Raw genomic sequence first — 12,343 nt, 5'->3', positions numbered from 1 at the left:
TGGGTCTCTGTCTCTATCTCCATCCATCACTAGATGAAGGTTCTATGGTGATATGCAAGATATTCATCAGTATGACTGTCGGATAGGGTCATTTCAGGTTCCCTATCCTCAGCTGCCCAAGGAACTAACTGGCAACTCTTATGAAAGAAAGGATTTAATTGAGGGTGTCCTTACAGTTTCAGAGGTTTAGTCCATTATCATCATGGTGGGGAGCAGGAAAAACTGCCAGCAGTTGCTGAAACAGTAGCTGAGAACTACATCCTTCTCTATAGGAAGAGAGAGGGAGAGACATTGGGCCTGTCTTGGGCTTTTAAACCTCAAAGATTACCCCCAGTGACTTATCTTCAAAGCAGCAACTGCTAATCCTAATCCTATCAAAGAGTTTTACACCTTGTTTGCTAAGATTTCAAATATAAGAGCCTATGGAGGCCACCACAATGCTTAAGCCATTTATTTATTTATTTATTTATTTATTTATTTATTTATTGCTTGTTTGCTTGAGGCAAGGTTTCTGTGTATAGCCCTGGCTGTGCTGGAACTCACTCTGTAAACTGGGCTGAACTTGAATTTAGAGATCTGTCTGCCTCTGCTGAGTGCTGAGATTAAAGGCCTGTAACACCACCACCTGGCTGCTTAAGCCAATTTTGAGTAGCATTTCACTATGCATGACCAAGAGAGTTCTGGTTGATACAAGATGATTTTGTGAGCTTGTTTTTGCATTCTTTGTGGAGAGTTCTAACTGGGTTAGGGTAGAAAAGGAGCCGAGGAAGCCTTGCAATATAGACCACTGAACACAGATATGATCAGGGAAGTAGGTCAGCTAGATCTCAGAACTGAAGTCCTGAAGAATCATGAGAATGTATTGATTCAAATCTACACTATTATTTCATTCATTTTTAAATCAAAATATTTTTAGGTTTGTTTATTTTATTATGTTATGTATATGAGTGTTTTGCCTACATGTATATCTGTATACCACATGCATGCCTTGTGCCCTCAGAGGCACAGAGTCTTGTGAGTCACTGTGTGGATACTGGGAATTGAACCAGGGTCCTCTGGAAGAGCAACAAGTTCTTTTACCACTTAGTCAGCTCTTTAATCCTCCTTATTCATTTTGCAATTTTCACTTAAAGTATTTTGAAAGTATATTAAATGAAGAAAACAAGGTTTATAGTTGAAATGTGGGGAACTGGTTTATTTTTTTTCTTGAGTCTCAATGTTCCCTTCTGAAAAGTGGCTATATTACATTAAGGAACAGTTATTTCAAGAAGTTATTATAATTGAAGATTGAACTAAAGAATTCAGACCAAAATATCTAGTGTATCCTCACAAGTAGACAATGTCACTATTAATAATGCTTTTAATTTTTCATTTTCTGGAAAATGTGATAGTGGTTTTTATTGCAACATTGAGGCAGAAATAGAGTTAAAAAATCACATAGATTAAAATTAGAAGCCCAAACTCTTTAGAAAGAAGCCATTGGATTCATAAAACAATCTTTGTGCTGCCTCAGATTTAGTCACCAACTCTTTCAAGCTGATAGGCAAAGGGTCACCTAACTATTGCTGAATGTGTTATTGGTTATGTGTTTTTTTTCTTTCAATTTGAAAAAAGCTGGAGTCATCTGGGAAAATGGAATTTCAGTTGAGAAAATGCCTTCATCAGATTGATCTGTAGCAAGTCTGTGAGGCAATGTCTTGATTGATGACTGACATGGGAGGGCCCAGTCCACTGTGTGCAGTGCCCTCCAGGGGTAGCTATATAGGAAAGCAGGCTGAGTAAGCCATGAGACCAAACCAGTATGCAACATTCTTCCATGGCCTCTGCCTCAGTTCCTCCCTTTAGGTCCATTGGCTTCCCTGCCTTGCCTTCTCTCAAAGGGAAGCTGTAAAATGGAATGAATCCTCTCTTCCCCAAGTCACATTTTGCTCATGGTGTGTCTCACAGTGTAGGAAGCAAACGTGGACAGAGTGTCGATGAAGAGTTGAGTCTTTGTGTTCTCTTTGCTCCGTTTAAAGCTGGAATACATTGCTCATGGCAGTCATCCTAATGGACAAGTTCAGACTAAACTTTTCCCACTGGATCTGTGGGAAAAAAAAAAAAAAAAACGAAAAAAAGACCCAACCCAACACTGGTCCAAGACACTGATCCAAAGACCCAATTCTGTGCCTGGCAGGAGGTAACTCTTGCTGTGGTCTGTTTTGTTTCTGTCTCTCAGGACTCCAGCAAGTACAAACATCAGTTTACAGATAGGGAAACTGAGGCTTAGAAGAAAGGAATTGCGGAAGGATTCCCAGCTGCTAAACTGTGGAAGTGAGAGTTACAGCCCAGGCTGTGTGGGTTCCGACCTCCTCCCTCACACTCTTATGTAAACTGTCCCATGACCCTGCCCCAGCCGGTGTACATCCAGTTCAGCAGGATTTGCCTCTGCCCTCCGGCTCCTGTGTGTTCTAGATCAGGGCTCAACTCAACAGGAGACCTGGATTCCAGGACTCAGGACTCCCTGGGACATCCACAAGGCTCACTGGGGTTTTCTAGTGCGGAACAGACTGAGTCATTTTGAGGAACTATGATGTCTTTTCTGAGGAGATTCGTTAAATTCTGTTTGCCTGTTTCTTTATGCGTTTGAGGATGTCCTCATTGTGGAAGGACAACCATTCTTTCCTAATGAGTCACTTGCATTTGACTTCACATTAGTTGTATTGCAATGAGCCCGATTAGAATGAAAGGCAATTACTTTTACTTATTTTACTTTTATTGATGATTAATATCGACGATTGCTTATTAACCACACATTTTGCTTCACAAGGAATTAACAGAACACTTTGCATTGTGCTATAGCACCTTCAAGTTTCCCATGCCACGTTGATTATAATACGCGGTCTGTGCTGTTTGTCAACTCTTATCATTGTCTAGGCTCATCTCCTGACGGCTCTGCATATGTAAATGACTTGGTGACAACAGAAATCAACGAAAGATATGGGCAGAAACAGAAACACAGCCCCGAGCAGTTGGACAGGAGTGATTCTCATGAAAGCAATTCACACCAGTGTTATGATACAGTGCCAGTTGGGACCTTGGTGGAGGGTGTGTCCAAACCGGAGCAGGTGAGAGAATACCCAACAGACAGAGCTTGAGTGTGGAGTTTATTGAGATAAAGGGAATGGGAAGGGAAGAAAGAATGGAGGGGGAGGGAGAGAGAGACAGAGAGGGACATGGTGGGAAGAGAGGGAAAGGGAGAAAAAGGGTAGGGAGTGAAGGGGGTAGGGAGAGAAGGAGAGGGGGCATGCAGAGATCTGCCTGCTTCTTCAGAGGAGAGGAGAGAAGAGAAAGCGTGGGTAGGTGGGGCTTATCTTCTTAAAGGGACAGGCTACTGTCTGCCTCTTCCGCAAGCTTGATGTGAGGTGCAGAGTGCAACACACTGTCCCAGTTTCCCAAGGGGCAGGGCCAAGGTGTGCCTAGACACTAACAGTACAGCTGAAAGTCAAGGCTGTCACATTGTAGAACCCTAAGAGTTTGTTTGCATTGTTTTTAAAGCTCTAGTTAGGCTGTATCAGGAGACTTCTGTGGTTTGGAAGAGCATTTCATGAAATTCCATCTGTTAAGACTTACGTTGCAGAGTGGCATCATGGGGGTGCCGTGCATCCGTAGGAGGAAGGACTTGGGGTGCTTTAGGTCTTTGGAAATATGCCAGGAATTATTGTAACTCCGTACTCCGCTCCGCTTCCTTTCTAGTTTGAGACGTGGATGCTTACGATTGTTTAACCGTGTCCATCCACCATGAAATGGGGCCCTCGTCAAAGGCTTAAACAAATTGGCCTAATCTTGGACTTTAACCTTCAGAAACAATAGCCAGAATAAGCCTAAACTTCACAAGTAGCTTATCAAGTATTTCGTTATCGTTATGTGAGGCTCAGTGATACAGAGGAATGGGCTGGAAAGAGATGGGGGGGGGGGACTCACCTCCGTTCTTACGTTCTCAGCACTCATTTACTGTATTTGCATAGCCCACGGCATTCCAGACAACCTGTTCTCACAGAGATCGGTCCAGTGTTGTCGCAGTTTAAAAACAAATCTGACCACATTCCCATTCTTCTGAATTGATTCAGAGATGGGAAAAGACAAGGCGCTAGGACGCGGTCCTCTTCGCTGAAGCGAAGTACAAGGGTAGCCTGCTCGTCTCCGGAATCCCTGGGCTTTGGAGCCCAGTTGTAAATAGCATTGACTCTAGCAGAGCTGGAGCTAGGAAACGGCTGATAAAAGGACTGGGACTTAAGCGGCTGGTGAGTCAGAGTCCTATGTTCTCCACATTTGTTGGGGGGGGGGGGGGGTAGCACTAACAGCCAAAGGCCTGAGGGAGAGGTGTTTATGGCGTTGAACCAGGAGACTTTCCCCATCTGAAGCCTGTGGGAGGATTCCAGGATTCTGGGTGCAGTGGGTGTGGGCGTGGTAAGCTCCCCCAGAGCTTCTGCCACCAATGCAGTACAGGGCCTCAGGGCCGCCCGCGTTCCTTCCTTTAGCCCTCTGGATATTTTCACACCAAAAAGATTTAGCTTTTCTCTTTCTCAGCCCTCGTCCCTGTCAAACCTCTTGATCTCAGTTTGCTTCCACCCCTGCTCTTCTTCCCCTCCACGATGCCTACAGTGGCAGTGTTCAAATGAAATTCACGTTTTCGCCAGGCAAATATGCTTGAACTCTTTGAAGACATCTTCTAAATGAAATCGTGTGTGTGTGTGTGTGTGTGTGTGTGTGTGTGTGTCTCAATGACAAGCCTCTAATCCAAGCATTTAGGATGTTGAGACAGGAGGATGTTTTATTTGAAGCCATTCAAATAAACATTTGAGGTTTATTTGATGAAACATTGTCTCATAAAAGAAAACAAAGACAAGAAATGAGGTCCCAGACATTTGGGGCCTGTGCTGGGCTGCAGCACCAGCCAGAATCTGGGAAATCACCAACAGGGGCTCACAGCCATTGTTAATGGATCCTTGTGTTACACCTCCTAATATATTTTGACTGCTATTTCTGCTTGCCGCGTCAGACTGATTCTACTGAGGAGAATCATCCTACTTGGCTCTATTAACCATCCCTTTATCAGGCTACACCATAATGAAAAGCCAAATCCCTAAGCCCCTATATGGTATTGAGCTCAACGTGTTACGATTTATTGTACCTGTTTTTAAGACTTCCTGAAAAGCAAAGGACCCAATGATGACAGGACATTGTAACCGGAGATATGCGCTTACGTCATTCAAGATATAAGATATGAGCTAGATATGAGACACTTCTCTGCCTACAGCTTGCCGTTGGCCTTTGAAGGTTACCACTGGTTCCTAATGTCATCTAATCACCTGAGGGCGGGCTCAAAAGGCAGTTGAACAGTTAAATCAGCGCTCTAGACTCTGGTGGACGGCACCTCAGGGGACAGACAAACCCCGAAGGGCATTTTCAGCCTGGAGACAGGAACCCACTGCTGTGGAAATCAGTATTATCTGCATTCCTCTGCAGAGACAGCCTGGGGACACAGTGGAAGGAGCTGCTTTCCTGTGGTCTGGACTTTGCAGCAGGATGCACCGATATCGGCCCTACTTTCTGTCAGTTTATGGATTATTAGGAGGAAGAGGGGTAGAGCGGCTGGAACGAAAGTTGCTGGTACTTTCCAGCATAACGGAGTCTAGCTTGGACACTGCTTTCTGGCCGGGTGTGGTGCTCATGCCTGTAATTTCAAAACTGAGAAAGGAGGATTGTCATGAGTTCAAGATCACCTTGAGTTACAGAGTGAGGTCCTTTTTGAATAAGTAAATCAATATGTGGATAGATGAATAGATAAATCAATCCACACACTGAATGCACTGTTACGGTGGCTCTTTACTCCATCTTGTGGTGGGGCGTCGCCATTGTCAAGCACAAACTTGCTTGGCTAAATCGCCTTAGTTCTTCACTAGAATTGGGGTGGATATAACAATCTGATGGAGCTAAAAGCAGAGAGTCTGTGCTAAAAGTGGGTACTTCTAGAGAGTTCGGTGACTTAGCTGTGTATAGAAGCACGTAGCTTCGCTATGCCCTTCCCTAGATCGTTTTATAAACTTCTTTTTCTGCTGGGGATGTGGCTCAGTGGTAGAACACTTGGCCAGAACACACAAGGTCCTCACTTCTATCCCCAGCACTACAAGAAAGCAGAAACAAAACGATGCAAACATTCTCTCTACCAAATTCTGGATCAACATGGGGGTTTAGGAATTCAGTAAAAATGAAAATACCTAATTTCTCCACTTCTATTCTAGCAGAAGGAAAACAACATAACCTACAAATTTGAAATGTGAGGTCTAAATCCATATGCATATTCTACTGCCTATATATAGGCACCATCTATGAAGTTGTCTACTTATCAAGTTCTAGGTTCCATTCTGTTGTCCACAGGGAGGAGCAGAAATAATACCACCAATGGAGATGCTCCCTTTTGAAATTCTGCATGGGATTAGCATGCATCAGAAACAGATTCTTTTTGCAAAGGAAGGTGAACTGGCACCAAGGTTTACATGTTGTATGTTTCTTTAGAGACCTTCTCAATGGGTAGGGTCAAGGGCATCTGTCGAGATGAGGCCTTTTTCAGGGAGAGGTTCTATTAGGGCCTTCTTTAATTGTCCTGGTGCTTGCACAGAGTCAAGGTGGCTGTTGGCATTTGTTTCACTGTTCATGCTGGACAAACTTCAGGGTCTTCCCCAAGATCATTGGCTCATAATATATTCATGTTCTGTGTCCTTGTAGCTGAGCTTAAAATCACAATAGGAATGAGGTACCATTTACAGAGTAGGTTATTACATCGTTGTAGTATGCCCAGATTTGGAAGCAAAGATACTTTTCAACACTGTAGCACAATGAGACACCGAAGTCATATCCAGCAATCCTCACTGAAAGAGCTATCAAAGCCATGAAAAAAACACAAAGGAAGCTTAAATGCACGCTAAGTGAAAGAAGCCCGTCAGACAAGGCTACCAGGGTCAGACTCCAGGTGACTTGACAGTTGGGAAAAGGCAGACTCTGGAGACAGCAACGAGATCAGCAGTTGCAAAGGAGTCGCGGAGGCAGGAAGGAGGAATAGCCACGGGTGGGGAAATGGCCTTGGTTGACGTGTTAGATGCACATCATCCCAGAGATTAAACTCTAATGGCAAGGGTAGACTTGGAGTGATGATGTATTAGTATGGGTTCGTCAGCTGAGCAGATGTTTTATTTACTTAAAATCTGTGCATGGTAATTAAAAAAAACCATAAGGCATAATTCCATTTTAAATTTTGGATTGCCATTTTGTTAGAGTTAAAAAAAATGGATGTCACATGATTTTACCGCCATCTTGACTAAAGGCGATCACATGGAGTGGGCCTAACAAATTTCCAAGATAATTTAGATTAAAATAGATTAAAGCTACTCCTCAATGTTTTTATACTCAAATGTACCTTATTCTGCCAGCTAGACTTTGTTAATTTAAGAGTCACCCAGGTGATAATGGTTAAAAAGACATAAAGGGATCATAAAAAAAAAGGCAGCTAAGGTTTCAAATGTATAACAGGACTAGAATCCCAAAGAATATGCAGTTGCAACAATGGACCTTAATAGTTTTAAAAATGCCAGTGCCAGGTGATGGTCACCAAAAGTACCAGGTACAGTAAAATGGAGCAGGCTGAGATCCAAAAGACAGGCTGTATATGCTGTCGAGGGTGGGACCAAAGAAGTACTTTATTTTTAATATCACAAAAAGACATTTAAGAGATTTTAAGTTTTTAAATAAATTTATGGGCTGGAGAGATGGCTCAGTGGTTAAGAGCACTGCCTGTTTTTCCAAAGGTCCTGGGTTCAATTCCCAGCAACCACATGATGGCTCACAACCATCTGTAATGAGATCTGGTGCCCTGTTCTGGCCTTCAGGCATACACGCAGATAGAATACTGTACACATAATAAATAAATAAATCTTTTAAAAATAAATAAATAAAAATAAATAAATAAATAAATTTATAAGGCTGTGAGACATCTGCTATACAATATATTATGTTTTATATTGTTAGGGTTTAAGCTATTTGGATAAACTGAGTCATAAATTTTTGTATTGATACTAAGAGGTTTGGACCTCCTCTTCTGGGGAAAGAATGTTGTTTCTATGTCAATCACTCCGGGGTAATTAGAGATTCAATGGCATTGCTAATGATAGAGAACAGAACACTCACAGGGAAGCTGGATGAAAACTTGTTCAGCTGGTCTCCTTGGTTAACAACCTTACTTCCAGCTCTAACAGGCCCCTAATGATCTTGCTTCTTCTTATCAACAGACTAATGGCTTTTGTTCAAAAAATGGGTCAATACTGTTCAACTGATGGTATTAAGGTTCCAGTATCTCCCCCTTGAGCTCCTGGATAGACAGGACCCATGATTGAGTCGTGTCATTGATACTTGTGAAGGGGGAAAAATGTTGGGCCCAGGGTAGCTCTCTCAGGTCAACTTGGTACACACCTGCCAAGATGGGTTCTATAGATCAGCAGGTAGACCGTAGTCTCAGTTTGCCCTAGGGCAATGCTAGCTCTTAGACTCCCTCCTGTTCCCATTTCACCCTGGGACCTGTTCCTTGCCTTGGCAGGAGACAACATTAACAGCTAGATATAAACGTGTTCTGTGTTTACCCTCAGAACAAATAATTTGGTTTCTTTATTAGCTTTAATTCAAAATCATTACAGAGTATGGAGTTCCAGTCTTGTAAAAGCTGCTAACTTATTATAGACTGTTAGAAAATACAAGTTAGTCAGTCATCCTGAAAGTACTAATATAATTGGTTATAGGAATAAGCCTTATTTAGTTCCCTATATATGTTTTCAAAGTCAAACTTAAAGCAAAAAATAAAAAAACAAAGTTTGTCTAATCAGACATACCTAGGCAGCTCTCATACTTCAGAGATCTGCAGAATATGGCATTTAAAATAATGATTAAGAAGCTTATTATATGAGATAGAGACTCTGAGATCCTAGCAGTAACCCAAGGTCTCCAGAGAAGATTATGAGACACCACGATGTCTCCACCTGGATTATGACGACGCTGACCACTGGGCGAGATGACCCCCAGTGCAACACCTGCTGCCCAGACCCGGTCCAGACTGTGAACAAACAGCAGGACCCTGGAGAATTGATTGCACCACTTTCGCCTAGACAAAATAATGTCAGTCTCTTCCATGTACCTCTTCCACAGAAAAAGAAAAATTCACCTTATGGGCCTGGCTGAGACAGTAAGACTGCTGTTTTGGATACTTCTGCCTTCAATGCTATGGAGACCTGGGTAAGACTAACTGTATATGGACTCTGGTCCCTGTCACTTTTAATAGATTCAGAAACTATTTGGTCTGTACTTAGATATACTTTATTTATCCTTCTGAGATCTCTGATAGTATTAATGGCTAGGGCAGTTATAATGTCAGTTTAACAGCAAAAAGAATCCAGATTCTTCCACAAAGCTATAGCGAACTTGTTAGCTAGGACTCAGGTGTGAGTCTATACCTCCTGTTTACCGACATCTGTTATCTGCTCTTTTTCTAAATTTTAATTTCTGTTCCCAGTTTAAACTTATCTCAATAGGCTTCCACTTGGCTGGCAGACACATCTAAGCCTCAGTAGCTGACTGCAACCTGCTCTAAATGGGCCTGGGCCCTGGACTTCCTGAAAGCTGATGTGGACCGCCAGTCCAGCTGATGTGAACACTCCCTGCTCCTTCTACAAAGTCGGATGAGTGCCCTATTGCCTAAATGTCCTTCCCCCCCACCTTTGGCTAGCCTTTCAACCTGCTTGGGCCTGGATAACAGCACCCCAGTGTCAGCTTGAAGTAGTTGCAGAAAGAAACACGTCATCCCATGCCCCCTGCCCAAAATAGATTGAAAGACTGAGACAAGTGGGAACTCCCCGGCATGGGGGACAGGATAACTGTCTATAGTGCCTGTTCATGCCTCCTTAAAACCAAGGGCAAGTAGGACCCAAGATTGAGTCCTGTAATCAGTGCTTGTGAAGGGGGAAGTGTGGGGGCCAGCCATAAGCTAAGTATGGGCAGGTCACCCAAAGGAAGTTCTTTACTTCCAACCATTGTCACCTGCCAGTGTGGAACTCGGCCATCGATAAATTTAATAAGAGGCCCGAATCTTAGTAGTTTACCCTGAAGCAATACCTGATTGCAGAAAGAACCACAAACTGAGATTACCTAGCACCACCCCAAAACAGACCGTCCAAAGGAAAGGCCTAACATTCCAACTGCTGTAGATAGGACTACCTGTCAGTACACACTCACCAGGACACCCCTAGACAAATGTCAGCCGGTCAGGGGTCCTAAATCTCAGAAACCCCTCACCCCCACCTTTACTACTATAAAAACCCAATTCTAACTGAGCTGAGGGCTCGCCGTTTATTCTAATACGTTGGACATGCGGAGAGACTGAGTTTGCAAACTTGCATAAAATAAAGGCTCTTTGCTTTTACATATGGGACTCGGTCTCCTTGTTGGTTTTTGCAGGGACTTTGGGGATTTGGGCATAACAGATGTCAGTGTTCTCCTGTTATCTAACTTTCAAAATCCCAGTTGTATTGTTGATAAAAATGGTGGTCTACATCTTTTGATGAATATATCATGTTTTAGGGCTGCCTATCTAAGTCTTGCCTCACAAGGCACTCCCTTCCCACAGTTATTATTTCCTAGTAAAATGGCAATCCAGAAAACCTATGAGATTTTTGAAATCTTTCTAGGCTTCTCATAATTTTTATGGTGGTTTGAGTATCTTCTGGATCCCAGCCTGCTGCAGAGTAGAGAACCAGAGGAAGGCAGAATAAGGCAAAACAATAAATAAGACAAAAATGGAAAGAGTAGGAGATTCAGAAAAATGCATGAATAGGATATTTTAGATATCTCAGTAACTAGAATACAAGTAGTAGAGATACCAGCGAGAGCACAGACGATGGGGACAGTATGAGCTACAAACCTGATCTAATGGCCATGTGTAGAGCCTAAGCCCCAGACAACAAAGCACACATTCTTGTCAAATACATGTGGAATCCTTGTTAATGCTGGCAAAATGATGTCTCAGAATGTCTGATATATTCCAAAAGATTGAAACCAGTGTATCTGTTTCGATATGAATGTATTAAGTTCAAAATCACCAGTAAGAAAGCTTGTTAGAAAATCCTCCTGTTTGATAGTAAACAAACCTGTAAATAGCCAACATCTGAGAAGAGGTATGGGAGACCTAGGTGTGGTGGTGGCTGTGGGACAAGCCCTGTTCAGGGGAGGCTCGGGAAGGATGGGTTTTGTTAAAAGCTTAACTTTAACACACTGGTCAGCACCGAGTGCCATCCCTGTATCTTGTGCTTTGAAACAAGAATTAATGCAATCTCCTCGAACTTCTAAAGGAAGGTGAACTCAGCTTTAATTCTCTCATGAATCTTACTTTTGCGGAAGGTTTATAACTCACACGGCTGCGGCAACCGTCGCCTGCCCACGATATTTAGAAAACACCAGCAGACGGTATCGAAAGCACAAATGACATGGCCAGTCGGCCCAAGCCAGACCTGTGTAGCAGTTGCCAGCAAAGTGATTTAAGACTATCTGGGGACGTAGAAAAACCAAGCTTCCTGTTTGACTTTGTTGGATTTACAATCTACTGTGGTGAGCTGACCAGCGTTGGTGAACCTAAGCTCCCTTGGGAAATATTTTCATAAACAGATTAGTTATGCTTCTGTGTGCTTCTTCTGATCTCCTGCATGAACCCAAGGCTTCCTTACAGCTGTGTTGCAGCTACTGTTTCCACTGGGACTGGGCTTTGAGGCCCAGGAAGGACACAGGACATAAACTTTGCTACTCCAAAGGATGTGTAAGCTTCTTTCCTACAAACCACTTTCTTTCTCCTCCAGCTCCTCCTCCTCTTCTAGAGGACGTCACTACGTACCTCGATGGGTCTCAAAATTCCTATGTAGTCCAAACTTTATGGTCCCCTTGCCTCAGCATTTCCAGTGCTGGGCTAATAGGCTTGTGACATCAGACATGACTTTCTATAAAAATTTTATTCCTGTTGCAGAATCAGTGTATATTATCTATTTATGGATAATAAGATATAGGAGGGAGAAATGTAACCTCAACACTTGGAGGTAGATTAGAAAGTTCAAGGTCATCATCAACTACAGAGCAAATTTGAAGCTAGTCTAAGCTAAAAGAGACCCTAGCTCAAAAAAAAAAAAAATAAACAAATGGAGAACAAGCTAAATGAAAAGCAAAACACAGCCCATAATATTTGGCAGGGTGTAGAGGCTCACACCTTTAATCCCAGCAT

General features: G+C 42.9%; 1 long non-coding RNA gene across 1 annotated transcript; it reads left to right on the top strand.

Annotated features, from left to right (window-relative positions):
- Window positions 1–3,498: 3,498 nt before the first annotated feature.
- Window positions 3,499–10,407, top strand: LOC126505979 (uncharacterized). Its single transcript, XR_007593044.1, has 3 exons — window positions 3,499–4,283; window positions 9,232–9,318; window positions 9,596–10,407. It is a non-coding gene; the product is annotated as an uncharacterized lncRNA (long non-coding RNA).
- The last annotated feature ends 1,936 nt before the right edge of the window (window positions 10,408–12,343 follow it).

The sequence above is a fragment of the Alexandromys fortis genome, unplaced genomic scaffold, assembly GCF_014885135.2.
Source record: "Alexandromys fortis isolate MF-2015 unplaced genomic scaffold, M_Fortis_MF-2015_v1.1 scaffold_60, whole genome shotgun sequence".
Taxonomy (NCBI): domain Eukaryota; kingdom Metazoa; phylum Chordata; class Mammalia; order Rodentia; family Cricetidae; genus Alexandromys; species Alexandromys fortis.
Note: the sequence above shows the minus strand (reverse complement) of the source record. Positions and strands in the feature narration are given on the sequence as shown.